The sequence below is a fragment of the Melanerpes formicivorus genome, unplaced genomic scaffold (assembly GCF_026170545.1).
Source record: "Melanerpes formicivorus ecotype bairdi unplaced genomic scaffold, bMelFor1.0.p_v2 SCAF_33, whole genome shotgun sequence".
Classification (NCBI taxonomy): Eukaryota; Metazoa; Chordata; class Aves; order Piciformes; family Picidae; genus Melanerpes; species Melanerpes formicivorus.
This window is the reverse complement of record NW_027142385.1, coordinates 8274650-8281836: the sequence shown is the minus strand read 5'-3', so window position 1 is coordinate 8281836 and position 7187 is coordinate 8274650.

Genomic DNA, 7187 nt, shown 5'->3' with positions numbered 1-7187 from the left:
AAAACCTCAGTCCAGGGCTGGGAGGAGGAGGAGGGTCAGCCGTACCCACCTCCACCCCTAACCCCCGGCAATCAATGAAGCCCAAATTAGCAGATTTACTGTCGGGAAACTCCTCCATTGGCTGAGCAGCGCATCCAGCATCCCAAAGCCCCAAGTCTCCTAGCAACTCCCCGGCGCTGCCTCTGCCCACCCATTAACCCCTTCCCTGGAGGCCCCCACGCCACATGCGGCACCCCCGGGGGCTGGGAAGGTGCCACTGCCAGGCTCGGTGCGAGCTGGGGGTTCATCTTCTCCCCAGCAGATAAATCTGCAGTGGTAGCCGAGCCACGCTGCTGCTGCCCAGCCGGGTGGGTGAGCAGAGCCGGGCTGGCTGGTGAAGGCTTGGAGGGGTTTATTTTGGGTGGCACAGAGAAATGCTCCAGTTTGTACACTGAGACAGAAGGTTGTGCTCTAAATGCCGTGGCAGTTTGGAAGGTTTCCCCTTCCTGGCTTGTGGAGGTGCTGGGGAAAGGGCAGGGAAGCCCCAGCTTGTGCCAGCTCCTCCCTGGCACCATTGGCACCGGGAGGGGCAGAGCATGGGCCACCCTCTGCCTCTAGTTCCAACCACAGCACCTCTCTGGGAAGGGGAGGAAGGTGCTGCAGGCCCCCTCCTGACCTCCCTGCAAAGGAAAACATCCTTGGAAGTGTAAAATCAGAGCAGGGCCTGAGGTGATGCCCAGGCTCAGGGCGGAGGGCACGGAGCTGCTCCATGGCCATCAGCTGAGTTCAGGTGGCCTTGGGTTTGCCTTTGGAGATCATAAAGCTGCAAACAACGGTTGGGGGTGGGAAAAATATAGAGGAGTGTGTGTGTGTAGCTGAAAAGTAATTGCTGGTGGGGAAGAAAAAACCTCAACACCTTCATTTGGGAGAGCTCCTTGCTCCCTACAGCTCCCTGAGAGGCTGGAGCCGGGGGGGGTTGGTATCTTCCCTTGAGTTTCAGGTGATGGAGAGGCAATGGCCTGGAACTGCGCCAGGGGAGCCTTAGGTTGGAGAGGAGGAAAAACTTCTTTGCTGCAGGAGCGGCCAGGGACTGGCAGAGGCTGCCCAGGGAGGTGGTGGAGTCCCCAGCCCTGGAGGTGTGGGCCCAGGACCGCTTGGCCGCGGCGCTTGGGGCCAGGGTTCAGTGGCCAGGGCGGTGCTGGAGGTTGAGGGTTGGGGCTGGATGCTCCTGGAGACCTTTTCCATCCAGGACAGCTCTGTGGCTCCAGGATTTGATTGATTTTTTGTTTGTTTGTTTGTTTGTTTAAAAGCTGTTTCAATATTCACAGGCTGGGGAAGCACTTCCCAAAGATGCTGTGTGGCACCAGGAAGGATAAATCACTGCTCCTGTTTCCAGGTGCTTTGTGGGGCTGAGGCACAGCCAGAAAATGGCCAAATTGAGACTTTTTTTTTCCAGAGGAGCTGGGGAGAGGGGGGCACAAAATACCCAGAGGCTTTCTTGCTGCTTCTGTTGCCTTATTGCCAAATAAAATACAATTAAAGCAACATTTTCCATGGCAGGCAGCAGAGCCAGGGCTGGGCTTCTGGCAGCACTTTTTTTGTCCCCCCCTCCCCTGACAGCCAATGAAAATAAATGATGTGGGATTGCCAGAGAGCATCCTGTGCCCTGGGGCACCGCAGCAGCGGGAGCTGGGCTGGGGAGCAGGGGGATGGGAGGTGGTGGAGTCCCCGGCCCTGGAGGTGCTCAACAAACCTCTGGACGTGGCACCTGGGGCCGTGGTTTGGTGGCCAGGGTGGTGCTGGGTTGCTGGTTGGACTCGATGACCTCGGAGGGATTTTCCAGCCCCAGAGAGTTCTCTGGTTCTGTGTCACCCACAGAGCCCTCTGCCACCTCCTGCAGCTCTGCCTCTGCTGCTCTCCTGCTCCCCCAGGCCCATGCTCCCCCACCCAGCCCACGGCACAGCTCCTGTGCCTGGGGGGAGCAAACGACCTCAGCACTCCCCAGGGCTTTTGGGGTGGCCCTGGAGCAGCCTGGGGCTGCTCTCCCGTGGGGCTCACTGCTGTGCAGGGGGCTGTGGGTGGCTCAGCTGCTGCTGCCAGCACCCAAATCCCCGTGCTAATGGGATGAGGGCTCTGGTTTCCATGAGGATGTGGAATCAGAGCCCCAGTCCCTATCTGGGGTGCCATGCCTGGGGATAGAAGGCCATGGTAGATCACATTAGGGGAGGTTATTTCTCCTGCTTTAAAGTCAAAGGTATCAAAACAATTTCTTGTCACGGAGTCTATTGGACCAGGTCCTGGTGATGGGAGGGAGGGGAAGGGGGGAGGCTGCTGCTGCAGAAGAGGGGCTGAGCACTCACAGCTCATCACAGCGATGGTTCCTCAGGGGGCTTTGGAAAAGCAGGCTTGGCTTAAGCACTTCCTGAAGCTGCTTTTCCAAAGCCCCCTGAGGAACCATCGCTGTGATGAGCTGTGAGTGCTCAGCACCTTTCAGGAGGGAGCTTGGTGACTGCCACCCCAGAGTGTTGTGGCAGCTGCCATGCAGGCTGGTGCCACCCTCCCAAGCTTGCTCCCACGTCCCCATGGAAGCAGGGCAGGGAGGCACTTAGGCACTTAGGCACTTAGCAAATGAAGGGGCTCCAGCACCCTCCCTGCCAGGGCTTTAGCTGTGTCCCTGGACACAGAGACCATCTGGTGGCATCTGCTGCTGCTCAGCTGCCACCCACCCTCCCGGGCGAGGGGATGCTGAGGGCACCCTGTGGCTGGGGTGCCCAGCATGTGGCTGGGGCATCCCTGGCACATCCCATGGTGAGGGCAGGGGAAGATGGGCAGACGGACTTCTCCCCACCCACAGCAGGGAGGCAGGGCGGGATGGACAGACAGACAGATGCCTCCCGTTAGCCAATGGGGTAGCCTCAGGTGATGCTGGCAAGCCCATTAAGGGGCTTATCAAGGGAGGCGAGGGCTGCCTGCCAGTTTCATCCGAGACGCCGCTTTTGGGCTGGGGGAGCCTAAGCTCCTGCTCGTTAATTAGAAGGGCTTGGAGGTGGTTTGTACCGGCTGGCCTGGCTGGTGAGCAGCCCTGCTACGAGGAGCGATTAGGGACTCTGCAGCCTTTTAGCGAGTTGTCATTAAGCTCCTGATGAGCTCAGGCAAGGAAAAGACTCTTTTGGCTGTGCCTCACACCTCCTGCTCCTGCGCTGACCTGGCTCTGCCTCCTCTCCTGCTCCCCAGCCTCCGGAGCCCAAATGAAGAGGGCGAAGAGTGTGTCCTGGGGATGATGATGATGGCTCAGCTGTCACCTCCTGTCCTTGGGCTCGGGCAGAGCTGGTGTCCTTCAGCTCCTCTGTGAGGTGATCAGCCTGTGGTTATGCATGAGGGAAGCTGGGATGTTCCTGCCCTCGCTGTCTGCCAGGTGCTGAGAAAATCTGGGGCTGATTAGCTCTGAGAAGGAGGCTTCCAGACCGTGTGTGCAGCAGAGGAGAGGGCTTGGCAGTTGCTTTGGGAGCACCTTGCCCTCAGCTCACTTCCCAGCTGTGGGCTTTCCATCAAGGAAAAGCTTCTTTGGTGTGAGGCTGCTGGAGCCCTGGAGCAGGCTGCCCAGAGAGGTTGTGGAGTCTCCTCTGGAGAGCTTCCAACCCCCCCTGGCTACTCTGCTCCTGGGCAAGCTGCTGTGGGTGCCCTGCTGGAGCAGGGTGGTTGGACTGGGTGATCTCCAGAGATCCCTTCCAACCACACCCTGCTAGGGTTCTGTGCTTCCTCCCTTGGCTGGGCACTGATGATGGACCCCTCTTGCTCAGGGCACATCCTCCCGAGGGGCAATGTCCTTGCCCCATCCTCCCCTTGCCTCCCAGGGCTGGGGCGAAGGAAGGAGACTCAGAGCAGGGAGGGAGGAAAATCTGCTGGACTCTCTTTTTCCCTGCCCTCCCTTATCTCCTCCTGTCTGCCTTGGCAGAACCTCCTGCAGCTGGGCAGCCTCCTGCCCGCCGTGGCCTGCCTGGCAGGGCTGGCTCTGTATTTATGGCAGCCTTAATTAAATGCTTGCTGTAATCAGCGCCGCGCGTGACCCGTTCCCCGAGCAGGGCTGGGCTCTGCCATCAGCGAGCCAGAGCACAACTGCCACCCTCCCAGGGAACTCCTGATGGAGATTTACTCGTCCCAGGCCTCCCATTCCTCTGCTCTGTGGCATTTTGCAAAGTTCAGGTTTACAAAAGCAGGCAGCGAGCAGCAGAGGCTCCAGGCCCTCTTTACGCTCCCTGCACCGCTGCCTCCCTGATGGGGTCTGCACTCCCTGCTGAGCAGCACCAAGGAGGGGGGCTGCCAGCTGGCCCTCTCCTGGGATGCTTTCCCTCTGCCCAAGTGGATGCTGCTTTCCATCATCCTGCTGTGAAGCCCTTGGAGCTGGAGAGCTCTGCCCCTCGCCCATCCCTGCGTGCCAGCAGAGCTCGGGAGGCTGTGGCTGTGCTGATGGAAATGCTGCTGGCGTCGTGGGGCTGAACCTGCCTCCAACTCCTGCCCCAGCCTCAGAGTGAGGGAGTGCTGAGGGTGTAGAGGGGACCTGGCAGTGCTGGGCTAGCAGTTGGGCCTGAAGGTCATGGAGTCATGGAATGGTTTGGCTTGGAAGGGACCTTAAAGCTCATCCAGCTGCAGCCCCCTGCCATGGGCAGGGACCCCTCCCACCAGCACAGGCTGCTCAAAGCCTCATCCAGCCTGGCCTTGAGCATCTCCAGGGAGGAGGCAGCCACAGCCTTCCTGGGCAACCTGTGCCAGTGCCTCCTCACCCTCATTCCTCCTCATCTCCAGTCTCAGTCTCTCCTTTTCCTGCTCAAAGCCACCACCTCTTGTCCTATCACTTCAAGCCCTTGTCAAAGTCCCTCCCAAGAAGGACCTTGAAGGTCTCTTCCAACCATAACAATTCCATGGGGTAGGAGCAGCTATGGCCTCACAGGACCAGGCAGGGCTGCTCCAGCCTTGGGGAAGTTCAGCTGCTCTGCTGACCAAAAGAAGCTTGGGCTGGAAGCTGGTGAGGAGCACAGGGACAGCAGAATCTCTTCAGTCTCTGACAGCCTCCCAGGGGCTCAGCTCTGGGCAGAAAAGCCTTTTTTTGGTAAGTTTGAGTTGTCTGCTCCAGGAGGGTCAGGCAGTGTGGGTGCCAACACCTGGGGGTGGGGATGAGGGTGCCAGCAGGGTGCAGATGGCCCTTGCCCCACCTGTCATGGAGGTGCACTGGCACAAAGTGGTTCCTGGCGGCTTTCTGACCTGCTCTGTGTAATCTGTGCCCAGCTGCTGCAGGCTCTGGTGGTGGGACATGGAGCAACCCACTGAGCTGGGTGACCAAACCTCCTCCTCTTCCCCAGGATGGAGCCAGCCAAGGGAGACCTCATCTTACCCAGCACTACAGCAAGGGCAGCTCACCCCCCCGGGGAAGCTTCTGCTGGGAACCGAGCGTGTGCCCACCTCACACCAGCCTGGGGTGCACCTGGGCTCAGGAGCACCAAGCCAGCTCCCTCCTCAGCCCCCTGGGCCGCCAAGGCAGGTCAGTGGGTGATGGGTGGCCGCAGGTCCCACGGCCCAGCAGCCTGCTGAGAGCTGTCTGTGCTGGGCTGTGGGAGATGGGGGCCGTGGGCTCGGGCACACCTCGCTCCCACCCCGCGCCTGCCTTGTCAGGTCTGATCAGGAGGAGGATCAGTCGGGCCCAGCTTTCTCTCCAGATTTAATTAACAGCCCTTTCATCTCTACCCTGAAGGAATCTGCTATCTTCTGTCTTCTTAATTAACGTTCATTAAGCAAATCAGGAGAAGTTTTCTCCTCACCGCTTCCACTACTCTTAACCCTTGCAGGGTGCCCAGGTCTGTGCCAGGGCAGGAGAAGGCTCCTGGGCTGTGATGGCAGCTGGGCACTCAGCACAAGTCTTGGCCACCATGTCTCCACCGTGCTTGGACCCAAGTCCTGAGGCAGTGGATGAAGCTTCTCCAGGTGCAGAGGACTTCAGCTGACTCTTGGATGTGATGAGCTCTTCCCTTGCCCATGGCAGGTAGGGCTGGCCCAAAGCCCTTGGCTGCCCTTCCTCCTCCTGCTAGCCACATCAGGGTGGTTGCCAGTCACCAGGACTGGGGTGGCTGTGTGCAGAGCTGGGGTCTCCCACCCCTCAGAGATGACTCCAGGAATTGCTGTGCCTGGGAAAGGAGCTGAGCTTCCCCAGCCAGCCTTCAGACACCAGCAGCAGCCAGCCCCAGAGCAGTCCCAGGCCATGACCAGATCCTCTCCAGAGCACCCACCCCGTGGTCAGCAACTGCAGGACATCTTGTGCAGGCCAGGGCTAGTGCCCAGCACCCAGCAGGAGCCTCCTGAGGGTGCAGCTGGATCAGTCTGGGGACGTGCAGCTCCCACACCAGCTGCAGCATCCCCTCTGCTCTGTGTGGAGGTGTCACCACCCATTCCCATCAAGCTCTGGCCCGTGGGGCAGCTCCCCATGCTGAGTGGGCTGTGCTGCAGGAGGAGATGGGGTTGGGACACTCATCAGCTCTGATGGAATCTGCTGTGCATCCCTTGAGCAGCCACCCAGCCTTGGCTGTGTGGCCTCATCACCAGCATGGACTCCTCTGCAAGAAGGGAAGGGCCAGGCAGGGGAATCATCTTTACAGGGAGGCTGGGGAGAGCCTGGCACAGGCTGCCCAGGGAGGCTGCAGATGTCCCCTCCCTGGAGGTGTTCCAGGCCAGGCTGGATGAGGCTTTGAGCAGCCTGGGCTGGGGGGAGGTGTCCCTGCCCCTGGCAGGGGGTGGGAACTGGATGAGCTTTAAGGTCCCTTCCAACCCAACCCTCTCTATAGATCTATGAATCTGTGAATCTCTGGGGTGTGTAACATCCTGAAGAGAAGGAGGAGGAGGTGGCAAACCCATGGCAGGAGAGAGCCTCTCCTGCCCAAAGCTTGCAGCCTCAGCAGCAAGAGGAAAGCAAAACACCTGGGCAGCTTCATCCCTGCAGGACTCAAATCCCTTCCAAGGGGTGGTGGAGCTGCACAGGGCAATTACTTGAGCTCAGATCCCTTCTCTTCCTCCCTGGAGGCCGGCAGGGGGTTTGCCACCGTCTGCCCGCTCCCAGGCAGCTGGTGCACGGCTCCCGGTGCTGGGAAACTCTCCCTTCCCAGCGGACCCAGCCCTGGCTGTCAGAGCCGGGTCAATAAATGGTAATGGGGCTTTGAAGCGGC